The sequence below is a fragment of the Schistocerca serialis genome, chromosome 6 (genome assembly GCF_023864345.2).
Source record: "Schistocerca serialis cubense isolate TAMUIC-IGC-003099 chromosome 6, iqSchSeri2.2, whole genome shotgun sequence".
Classification (NCBI taxonomy): Eukaryota; Metazoa; Arthropoda; class Insecta; order Orthoptera; family Acrididae; genus Schistocerca; species Schistocerca serialis.
In genome coordinates, this window is record NC_064643.1 from 423,819,028 (window position 1) to 423,832,185 (window position 13,158).

Here is a 13,158-nt window from a genome sequence, read left to right on the forward strand (position 1 = left end):
GGCGTTGCTCCAGGCGCGAAAAACGTTCTTATCGGGATGATGCCTTTGAGGGTATCGCACGAATCGCAGCAGCAGCTTGGTTATCGGATGTACTCAGCACCAAAAACGTATCGACGTATTCGTCTTTCCTGTACTCTATCGGGAACAAGACAGGACAATCTCTGGTTGTGCACGACGCGGTTAGTAGACACATGCATGCAGTTTAATGGAGCCCCTGTCATGTGAAAGGTTACTGTCATATAATAAAATTACGTTCTGCTTAAAACCGACGTGAACTAGGAGATGACTAAAAAATAGAAAAGAGGGTGACGAGGATTCCAACAATAGCTCATGGTGGATGTGGGTGTGACAACTTCAGCCGGCCGCTGTTGAAGAGCGGTTCTAGGCACTTCAGCCTGGAACCACGCGACCGCTACGGTCGCAGGTTCTGCCTCGGGCATGGATACGTGTGATATCCTTAGGTTAGTTAGGTTTAAGTAGTTCTGAGTTCTAGGGAGACTAATGACCTTAGATGTTAAGTCCCATAGTATTCAGAGCCTTGTGAACCATTTTTGACAACTTCTTGGTGTGACAGTGTTGCCAGCTCCCCGCTTTCACACATTAGCTCCTTGTTTTCACACACGGGTTTTCCAATTGCACTCGAGTTCATTTTGCTGGATAATCTTTTGTTTTCACTTCCAAGTGTGGTGTTCATTTTTCACCCTGTATACCTCTGATATTTTCCGCCAACCACTCACAAAGAATTTAATCCACCTTAGAGCCATAAGAAAATGTCACGTTCTTGTGAATACATTTTGCACTATACTGCAGAAAACTGGTACGTAGTTCACAAGGTATGGTCTAGGAAACCTCAGCACGTGTCAGCAACAAAGGCGGTAATACAAACGACAATGAAATGCTGCTGAGTTTGCGATTTAAGATATGTAGCGGGGTTAAAGCTTTCTGTCAGTATTGATCTTGCAGAGCATGTTTGAGAGTCTGAAAATATGCGAGCCACACTGGTTTGAAATCCTTTGGCACAACCGGCGTCAAATTGGCTGTCTCAATACTCCCAGGGTGAGACCACGACGTTGGGGTCACAGATTTACTTCAAACCTTATATACCTTTAGAAGGCCATTAAAATAGCATAACATGCAAGTAGTAAGGTGCACTACTCTGACAATTCCGGGAAAATCGCAAAGGAAGTTTTATGCGTCTATTAGTAACTGATGTATCTGCGCGAAGGGATCACGTACAAGAGAGCATTGTGGTCAACAGTTCGGCTTTCGCAGTCGTGGAATGCGGACTTGTTGTTTCCTCACGCTCGGTGTTGTTTACTTTGAGCGGCCGTCACTTACGTGTCACTTAAATGTACTAGAACTATGGTCAGCTGTTATAGATAATCAACACTGCAATTCAACTTCCGCAATGACTACACCCGACCAAAAGCCTTAGATGATGAATGCTTCCTATGGGACGTATCTACGATCAGAGCTTCCGACATTTTGGGCATCCGGAAATATCGGTGCGGTCACTGTCGACCACGCAGGCTTGGGAATGCGCACCATACGAGTTTTCGAACTGCCATTCGAGCTCCCGGCTACGGACACCGCCGGGTTCGACTTCCGATCCCTTCCCGGCGGATAATATCGACATCCCTTCACTTACCGTCCCGAAGACAGACTTCCTCCCAGACTGCAACGACTCCCTCCCGTCTTCCGAAACAGAGGGACGAAGACACAAACAACGTTCACCTAAAAGGTGCAAGAGGAGGAGCCGTACGGTCTCGGAACGAGACAGCTCACTTCCCCCCTCCCCCCGTTCCCCTCCCCCCGAGGCTCCACTGGCTGTCGGGTCCGACGAGGCCTCAAAGAACCTGCACGACGACAAAAAGGACACCAACGCGACTCCGGGTCTAGCTGTACCGGTGCCTAGTCTGCGCTGTGACCAATGGACTCCACCGCTGTGACTACCGCCGAGAGTTTCTCTGTTCTTACGGACGAGATGGAACATAACGACATAACGACAACGCCGTCGATTTCGTGGAATGATGACGCCGACGATGGCCCTAACCAGACGCTGGGAACGGAGTAACAGCAGACGGAGACCTAGTGACGCCGCCAGTAACGTCGTAAGGTAGCGCACGGCATGGCTCACCGCGGTCTCGCCCCTCTTTACCCTCCGCTGAAGGAGTACCCTCCACGGCGTGGCACGAATCCAAACGTACCGAATAGCAACGATCAACATTAAAAACATTAATTCCCACGTGAAAATTCAACTGCGGCGAGAAATGGTACGGGCATCGGACATCGACGTTGCACTACTACAGGAAGTACACTTGGCCACACCTCTGGAAATCGCAGGATATAACAGTTATCCTTCTCCTGGTGGCCACATGGGACGTGGCGTAGGCATATAGGCCCGAGAAGGCATTCCAGTGGCTGATATACCTTCCTTCCGCCAGAGGCATGGCGGTTACAGCCATGGGGACGCGTATTGTCAATACTTACGCTCCGTCAGGTTTCACCCGCAGACAAAACAGTGTACACCTCTATTCAGAAGAAATCACCTCTTTTTTCCTTGGGCGCTGTGACCATTACTTGCTTGGCTGTGATTTTAATTGGGTCTTGCACCCTAACGATCAAATGCCCCATTACAACACCTGTCAAGAACTGATCCTTGCCGTCCTTGATGTGTTGCTCCACGATACTTGGGCCCTTCGACACGGTGAAGCACATGGACGTACTAGTACTTACCAGACGAGTCACTCCGCGAGCCGCCTTGACAGGATTTGCAATTGCACTCCAAGGTGCAGAACTTTAGCCGCTGGCCTTTTCGGACCACTGTGCCTACATCTGCAACATACTCCTCCAGCAACAAGTGGTCTGGCGCTGTCGTGTACCGTGAAAGCGAAACAACTCCCACCTTCACGATACCAAATCTTCAAAGCGTTACCGAGACAAGGGCCACCTGTGAACCTCGCTTACCTAACTTCTGCGCAACCTTGACTTGGTGGCTGGAATGTGCCAAACTTGCTATTCAAGGTACCTCGATTCAGTATGGCAAAGAAGGAGCTGTGAGGCGCGTGTTGAGAGGGTACGCATTAGAATTAACGCACAAATTGACACGTCGTAGACTGCAGAGGGCGATGGTGCAAGATTCGGGAACAGGAATACGCCACCATGCATCATATCACCTCCGATAGAAAACAGCGACAACAACGACTCATCACCGAGATCTACAATTGTCGCGACAAGAACGTCACTTGCCAAGCCTAAATCGTCATCGCCTTTGTAGATCACTACCGCACAACGTACCAGGGAATACTACCAACAACTGCACTGGGGAGTTTGTGGTACCTCGCTTAACTCGCACCCTCGCCGGAGATGAGGCGGACGAGCTGTGGGAGCCGGTTGCGCGCGACGAAGTCCATTCTACAATCAACAACGGTGCTCTTAATAAGTCTCCTGGCGTCGACGGATTGCCTATAGAATTTTATCGCACTTGCCTTGCACTAGTGGACGACAATGTTTCATGAACTATTGACGACGGGGAACGCCGTACCGCTGCCCTTTGTCACGGGAATTATTATACCCATCCACAAACAGACACACAGAGTGACAACAGCCGACATTACCGTCCCCCATCTCTGCTTAATGCAGACTATAAAAATTTTTGTACGACTCTGGCGACTCGTTGCCGCAAGATACTGCCTAATATTCTATCTCCAGGACAGAAAACTCCCGGTGGCTCAGTTAATATAAAAGCGCCCACGTGAGAATATCGTGATTTAATTGCACTGGCAGCTGCATGCAGACTCCGTGCCGCTGCGGTTGCCATTGATTATGACAGTGCGTTCGACAAGGTGCGGCATCGTTTTCTGTTCTCATTAATGAGGCATGGGTTTTCCTCCCGCCTTTATCGATATCATCTGGCGCCTGTACGATAGCACCGAATCGCTAATTCACGTCAATGGCCGTGTGGCCGAACTAGTGACCAACTGATCCTCCATAAAGCAGGGTTGTCCACTTCCGACATTACTCTATGCCATAACTCTGGAGCCACTCATCAGGAGCCTGATGACCCACCTTTCTGGTCTTACTTTGCGACAACAAACTTTTCGGTGTCATGCGGACGACCTACTCCTTTTTGTCCGCTCCCGGAATGAAACACAAATGGTCCTGATTTGATATCGACGTACGGAACTGCAGCGGGCAGTAACATGAATGTGGCTAAATCCTCAGCGATGCCCATTGGACGCGGGCTCTCGCACGATGACTTAGAACCTCTGCCGTGCGTACAGAAACTACGATACCTTGGTATCATTTTCACCTCCACGGTGCGCAGCTTCGCTGCATGGTGCTGCGACAAAATCTTCTCCGCCGATTCGTTTCTTTAAACGTGTCCAATACTTCAATCAGCATGTGGCGTCCAGAATGGTCCATGTTGAACAGGTGCTCCCTCTGCTGCAATCGAGTATTGGAAGCAGCCTCAAGGCCGCGTTCGGGTACTTTCTTACGGCCGGTACGCTTTTTAAGGTCCGTTTCAAATGCTCCCCTCCTTTCGCGAGCGGAGGCCGCGGACTTCTCAACGTGCGGCTCCGAGCGGCATCTTTGTACATGTCCACCATGCACAAGCAGTTGAAGAGGTGTGCCTCAATCACGGGCAGATTGCTGGACATTCTTATGCCTGTGAACGTATCACTGCCAGTACCAGTGAGCCACATCTCGCACCGTCTGACGCACACGTTTCTGATCTCATCGTCGACTTCAGTTACAGTTACACTCACTTACAGAGGAAGCGTTTTCCTGGAACCAAAGACTTCTACAACCCACTGTTTCGTTACAACTTTGAACTCCAACAGCCATCGACGCTGTGGCCCAAGGTCTGGCGTCATGTGCACCATAGTTTCCTTCCTTGTTCAATTTGCCACCTCGTGGACGACGATGCCGACCATCTGACTTGCGCTCCAACAGTGACGTCTAGAAACTGGGTCGACAGTTCGTTGCCTGCTACCTCCATGTTTTGCCGGATTCGACTGACCCACGGATTTTTATCCATCCTGAGGACAATTATCTCCCCATCACCAAACATCATGCAGTTGTGTGGGTCAAGGGGTGGACGATCACTTACCTGTATAATGATGGCGATCAGTCACGCCTTGACTTCTGGCAAACCGCCCACAATGAAGTAGAGCAACGACCGTGCTACCGCGCCTTCTTCGCCATTTACCTTCGCACGTTATTTATGTCACCATCTCGCTCAGATGGGTGGTACCGCACGCGGAGGACTCCCCCAACCTGCTAACACCTGAAACTCTCCACGCTACTTTCTATATCGTAGCCCACAGACTAGTAGGCGCATGGACAGGCGCCACTTTCTTTTATGTGCTATACTAGAGCACACTGGTGATTCCCCAAGCTCTACTGTCCCCTCCTCCTTGGCTTCTGCTCTCCTTTCTGGAGATTCTTTCCGGTTGTGGTGCCGGAGACACCGTGGCCAGGGCTCAGGCCTCGCATGCCTACCCGAGTCCACACTTCCTCCACGCCCCATCTCCCGAGGCGGGGAAGGCCTGCATGCCTTATAGTACACCCGCACCCTCTTCCCTCTTTTTCTACAGCCTCACTCAGCTTTCTTCAGTATCATTGTTATTATTTTGTCCACACCTTGTTAATAAAGACATTTGCTCGTCTTGTTCGAGTGTAATGTCACATGTTGATTCCGCCGGAATCATGGCCTTTCTGTTGTATAAATAAAGATATTTTGATTACTTAACCCGTTTACGGTTAAGAAAAAACTAGAGGAGAACGCTTCAGAGATGGGAAGCGGGAGACATCATCGCCAGGCCTCGAGTTTCGACCACTGCCAATCCTGTCTCCACCGGCTCAAAACTGGCCACCTATGCTTCAGTTTAAAAAAACGAAAGAAAAGAAAGGAGAAAAGTAAGCAGAAGAAAAAAAGGGGGTTCGTGTTCGCACGTTGCAGGGTGGTAGTGGAGGAGAGGACGTTAGGAATCCCATTACCATTAACTTTTTGAATCAATACTTCCTTCATCACTTGTCACATTATTTAATTTATATGACATGTAATGAAAGAAAACCCGTGTATTTGCATGAATTATTTGCATGAAGTATCAAATTATGTTTTCCATGCCTGTATAACAAATACCTGCCAGCAACGAATAATAGTACATTACTCTTACGGCCTGTCAAATTTTGACTAACTATGTTATTGATTGCAAATAACGTCACTCGCATCATTAGTTACCGAGGTTTGACTTGGGCTTTCCAAACCTGTCCCTCACCCTTGAAAATTTAATTAGAAGTAGTAAACAGTGAAATAACATATGAAATTCACTACAACTTCATGGAAAAGCATGTGTTTTTTTTTCACTTTATTACCTCTCAAATGTCATATAAATTAAATAATGTGACCAGTGATGAAAAAAATTGATTAAAAATTTATAGGGTAGACGGATTCGAGCCACCGCCACCTTCACAATCCCTTTGGAACGCGTGAACTCTTACTGCTCGATTACGATGACTTCTTACGAGAAGCATCTTCGCACATATACGTTACATAATAGACGCGGAAACCTTCTCTTGTTATTTTCTCGGAATTGCCAGAGTAGTGCACCTTACTACTGGCACATTATGTTGTTCTAATGGCCCACTACGGTGTAAAAGTTTGAAGCAAATCAGTGATCCCATCGTCCAGGCTTCCCCTTGACAGCTGTTGTGTTACATACAGCACCAGTGTGAGGCCCCGACACAAGCCGCCGCATGGGGCGCCAAGTTGAGAGGGGAGCCAGGTGGATCGAAGTGCAAGGTACAGCACGTGTAGCAGCCAGTAATGAAAAATGAAGAGGGCAGAAGTGTACGAGGGAAACGGGAGGAAGAGAAGGGGGGTTACAAGTCGCTTGTATGGAAAAATTTTCTCCAACTGACCGTGGCTAGTTACATGCAATCAACATAAGTTACTTCTAAAGTACTATGGGCCGTTTTTCCACCGACCTGTCCCAGGGATTCGCCCGCCTTGCACCACGGCTTACAGTTTCGTTCTTAAAACCCGTATCCGTCTAGATATCTGTGCAGAGGGGAACGCTATGACCACACCCAGCGTAAAACTGGAACCTGTTTATTCAACTCTTTTTTTGCTACATGCAGTATTCATTATTAGAAATGAGGAGAACACTTATATCATTCGATTAGCGACAAAGTTAATTGAACCAAACGTAATAATTCACACTGCCGTAATATTTTATGAAATGTTACGCCTTTTAAATAAATATAGGTGATTGTAAGTCAACAGGAATCAAACTAAAGGATGTAGAAGGGATACGGCACAGTTAACTGGGACTGGATGTCGAGACGACAACAAGTACTCTGATTGAAATTCGAAAGAGACTAGGCTTCAAGATTTGCGTCGAGATATTGAGGAACTGTGCCTCCTCGACGCGAATAGCAGAGTTTCTTATTAATTTTGGCAACTGACTCGTCTGTAAGGGTATCCGGACTTCGTCTGTTTTAAAAAATCCGTCGTCACTTAGAAGATTTCATCATTTTTGAACCATGGAAATTTGATTAATTCATAGGTCAAAATTAGCTTACAATTCTTTTGAGAGTGAGACTATATGAACGCTGTAAAAATTCATTGGAAAGTGTGTTAACACACATTAATGGCTTTATCAGTGAATCAAAACTGTGGAGGATACTTTAAGTTTGCTGTGTGAACTCATTGCCTGCTAGAATTTACTGAAATAACTAGTGCTACTAATAGACTTCTTTTATGAAATAAACATTAACATTTTAAACATATTCATTGCACTGCCTAGTTCGTTTATTAAAAAAAAAAACAAGTCTAGATATATGCCTTTGTTTAAAATACATATCACAAGTCTGGAAAGAAATCATAAACATGTGAACTTCTTAAAGAGGGTCCTGTATTTCAGGTGTGTGTGATCGATCAGCATATGACATCGGAAGAGCCAAAATCAATTAATTCCAATCGTATATTTACGCTCCCCAGCGTAGAAAAGTTTATCAAAACAAGGTGTTAGCTACCTCTTCTGCCAGAATTCCGCTGTGTGCGAATTTGCGCGAATCCTCTCGTAAAGGCTGGCAAGCTTATCAGTGATACTCCACTGTCTATAATAAAGTATTTGAAAATAGATCTACCATTGAATCACGTAAATCAATGAAAATTTCTTGCTTAAAGCAACCTTTCATTCCATATCTGTCCAAACTGGTAGTTTGTCAGTGTACACAAAACTCAAGTCCACATGTAAGAATTACAATAATTCCTTTCGCTAACTTTGAGTTAAAGTAATAGTGAAGGTGAATTTAAAACAAATTATCTTCGAGTCTTCATATTGCTTCTGTGATGACGGAAGCAATTGTAAGGACTACGGCTAAGGTAGGCAGTGTAATGCAAAAGTTAAATGTGTTCCGCTGTTATAAATCGAACCATCCGCTCATCATTGCGCTTTGGACAGAGGTTCTTTAAATTTTGATTGCATTAAATAAAATATAAATTCCGTTAGGATATCCTAGTCGGAAGATTATTTCAAAAGTTGTTAAATGATGTTTATTGAGCAAGTGATATCAACTTCGTTAAGTGCGGAAAGTGACGCTACTGAGCGCGGCGAGAAACACTAGCTGACGGGAAACGGTGTGTGTTGCCAACAGCAGTTTGACGTGGCGGGCAGATGGGTCGCGGGTCGCCAACAGGAAAACACGAGCTCGAGAGCAATAATTTTTACGTTCTCTGCTCAAACATGAGCAGCTATTTCCAGACGCTACATTTCAATTCGGCACTGTGTTCAAACATTGATGGAAGCAAAACCAACAAACATAGTAGAGACGTTTACGCTTAACCAGTCGTAGTCAAATTTAGATTCACAGCTGCCGAATATTAATGGTTCGTATTTACGTAAATACAGCTCCGTCTACGAAGACCAAGAAAGGGTTAGTAAGGTAAAAAATCCATGTAGCCGCAAATTGTTGTACTGTTGTAAGGCGGAGTGTCATGAAAAACGTACTAAAAATGCACAGCTGTATTAGGTGCTAGCTTTGGGGAGGGAGGGGGGGGGCATGAGAGGTCATTTTTTTATTTTTCTCTTGAACAAGGCGAAAGCCCGCCATCTGGAGAAAATTTTTCCTAGTACAAAAGTAAATTACGTTAAATATTCTGTAAAAAGTTCCATATTCATTTTTTTCTAGAGCTAATGATTTCTACATTGCAGAGAATGGGAAAACTGCAAATTATAAAAAAAATATCATTTCAATAGCGTAAAATTAATGTTTGTTGTTGAATGAAGTGAGTCATAACCAACTATTAAATGTCTGTACCATATCTGAGTACAGCAGATTCATATTGGAGATGTGACAGGAGGCAGAGGGTGGGAGTGAAGGTGGAACGTAGAAGTGTCAGGCGAGCCAGGTCACCAGAATGAGACTTACTTCCCTCGTTTATGCGTCTGCAAAACGAAGAACTAGCAAGTGAGTCCCCACTCTCTCTTCTTTACTACGTCGCAGGGAGTAACAATACGCATTTTCACGATCATGCTGACCCTGCCAGAGCACACCTTGTAAATAAGTCACTGGTGACGCACTACGGAGAACTGCCCGGAAAGTGTTTATTTTCAGCGAACTGCACTGTGCGTAGACATGTCTGCAAGGTGGTTATTTTCCGGAAAGTGCGTTATGCGCAAACACGTCCGGGAAGTGATTATTCCCTATAAAATGCGTTAGAAAGAAATGGATCATAGGTACTAGCTACTAATAAAACTACATACACACAAAGAATCTACATAAATCTCCGCACATAGCCTTGCACTGCTAGTAGAGAAATTGATTATTAGTCTGGCTGAAAAGTGCTTAACCTTTGAGAGTGATTTTGTCAGAGACGTAAGCAGTGTTGATGAGAAAGGAATACGTGCGTAGGTAAATGCCAGTTATTTGAGCAAAGATGGGAAGGCTGATAGTTTCTGGAACAACAAACACAGCGTTGTTGCAGAAAAGAGCACACCAGGGCTAAGCCAATTAAAGGATTTCTAAGACGGACTGTTTCAGATTAGCAACCGTCAACTCGAGTTGGAGTCAGTTGTTTGCGTTCAGCTGAAGCGCAATATGGATTTAAAACCAGCTGTCTCTGTGCAAGCTATTCGCCATGAATTGTTTGACAAACAAAAGAAAAAGTAGGTAAAACTACGGCGGAAAGTTTACACTGTTCGATCCTTCAGTTACAGTAACCTAATTACATTTCGTGCAGAGGAGTGTAACAGTGAATGGTTAGACTACCTGGAGACGTACCTGCTCTGCTGGGGATTTGTACGCTGCAGATGCAAGAAACGACGAGGACTGCTATAAAATGTTCTTTATGAGCTAAGCAACTAAATCTAGAACATGTGGATGTCCTCAGGATTAAGGAATTAACGCCTCAATAGATGAAATATTCAATTACATACAGAGGGATGACGACTGCCACTCCATCTTACACGAGTTGTTGAAGTCAATTTCGACGACATTACCTCATACAACGACAGTTAAGGACAGATTGAGAGAAAAGCATGGGGACCGCATTTTTTCAGCACAATCGACACCAGAAAAACTTTTGATTGATGCATGGTATTCTTCTAAGTGCAAAGACGATGAAGAAGAATGGAAAATAATTGTAAAAGTAGAGCCACTATAATCTTAGAAGAAATTGTATCACTGGTATAAGATAGTTCCGTTTTTTCACTTTTTGAGGAATTTGGCAGTGATGTTGAGGAATTGGTACCCCATACATGCATTTCAGCGAAGGAAAGGGTAAAACAGAAAACTGACAAGAAGCTGATATTCACATGCCGCTTCCTCGTTGCTGGCATTCGCTCTCGATCATTGATCAATCAAACTCTTTAGCAGCCAATGGATGAATCTTATATTACTCTGATATCTTTTTCTCTTACATTGCACGCAACTTATTTTCTGATGGCAAATAATTTGTTTGTGATTTTAACTTTTTTCGCCATAGGAACGTTTTGAAGATTTCTCGGTTATTCAAACCACGAAAGCCTGAAATTAGCCTGAAGTCCGCTTTCCAAAATATCGAGCTTTCTGGTAGGCGTCACCCAGTTGGGTACCCGAGAATATTAAAAAAAATATTTTTAGAATCTTCAGGGTTGTTACAAGGGGAAGGATTACGCTTTCTTTATAACAAACATTTTCCTACTATGTGACCCTATATCACCTCTACATATCATATTCATAACACCTATACTACGTGATGTTCCTGTGTTCATCCACAGGGGGGATTGATTGCTTTACCCATTGACAACTAAAGAACGAAGAGCACCTGAAGCTATACTGAACAACACCTTTTACCGATGTTCTTCTGGGTGTGTGGGACAAAGTACATGCCGAAAACACGGCCTTACATATTCCTTAGTTTTCGGTACGTGCTGTGGAATGTGTGCAAATAATGCAACGTCCCTCGAGCTGGAAAATGACGACGATAATAATACAATTGTTGATTTTTGAAATTTACATATTCAAGATAGGATGTTATTTTGTAATAAGTGTAGATTTTCTGTAATTTTTAAGTTAAATGGGCATTGAACATTAATTTTCTTACTATGACTTTTTAATATGACTTTTTTTCAGTAACTTGCAGTTTCTCTGTCCCCTGCAATGTAGAAACTTTGGGTTCCAGAAAAAAATTAATAGGACATTTCTTTTAGGAAGTTCAGCATAGCTCAATTTCGTAAAGCGAAACATTTTATAAATAAGTCGCGGCTTTCGAGTTATTCAAGAAAAACTTAGAAACTGACCTTTAAACGCCTCCCTCCCCCCCCCCCCCCACCAAGACTCAACACTCACTCTCCACAGCTGGCGATTTTCAGTATCTGCCAATGCTATTCATCCACATTGTTACACGATTATTTTTAATTTTCATATTTCTGTATACCACTGGAAAACAATTTGCTGTTTTGCCATATCTACAGCTATTTTCACATAAGGTATTACTAAAACTTGTAAACTGTAATGTTGTGTAATACCTTGGTTAGAAATTTCAATTTAATCGTTGCACAGTTTTAATCAGTATTCTAATTTGTCACATTTCACTACTCCATAGTCTTCCTTTCATTCATTAATTTTTTAATAATAACACATTATCAGTTTCATAGCTACACCATTAAAGATGAAAGTTTTTGCAAACAGATCTTTCAACTCTGATTTCTTTCTGTTGTCATTATTATTGAAAGTCCGTTATTTGATTACGGCCTTGTAAACATGAAACTAGTCAAGAAGAAAAGTAAATAATTTTCATCTTGAAGATACATAAACATATACAACTTGAGAGTTGTAGCAGTCTCGGAAGAATAACAGTAACTGTTATTGATTTGCATGTGAAGATAAACTATTTTTTGCTTGACTAAACTATACAAATCCTCTCATTAATCTATCTTTAGACCAAGTTTATAACATTGCAATAATATATATAAAAATGAATGATTGAGAGTGTTGTTGGCATTCGTGAGTATTATCAGGTTTGACTCCAATCTAAGACATTTAACATTATCTGTGTTGGTTAACGCCTTGATGTTTGAACACTTGTCTATGTTTGTATAGAAGAGATGGGAGAAAGTTGCCAATGACGCTAGGCTTAGATGTAACAATAAATTTGTGAATCTAGAAAGGCACATTGATAGTGTTGGCAGTGTCAGTATTTCAAATTTTAAATTTTGTCCTAGTGTGTTGGCTTTAAGCAATATTACTTTTGATGAACATGAAGAAGGTTATTAGAAAGCTAGAAATGTATCATTCATTCGAATGGTGACTGTAAGAAAGTTAAAGATACTGTTATACATAATAAGGAGGCACTGGCAGTTTGAAAACCATTAATTTTGAACAAAACAAGATCGTTGTGGAAGTTAGTAAAATTATTGAGACAGAAAATAATAATTACAAAAGAAATAAAAACAAGGAATGGATGGTTGATAGCTAACAAATGAAGGTGCATTTGTCACAAAAGCAGATAAGTTAGCTTCTGCAGTTATAACTAAACCTTGGATTTTAGGTAAAACCCTGTTTTGTTCCTCGTTAAATAAAGACAAAAATGTTGTATATACATGAATTACGCAAATTTATGATCGAAAATGCTAGTTTTATAGCATCTAAAAATGCCTAATTTCA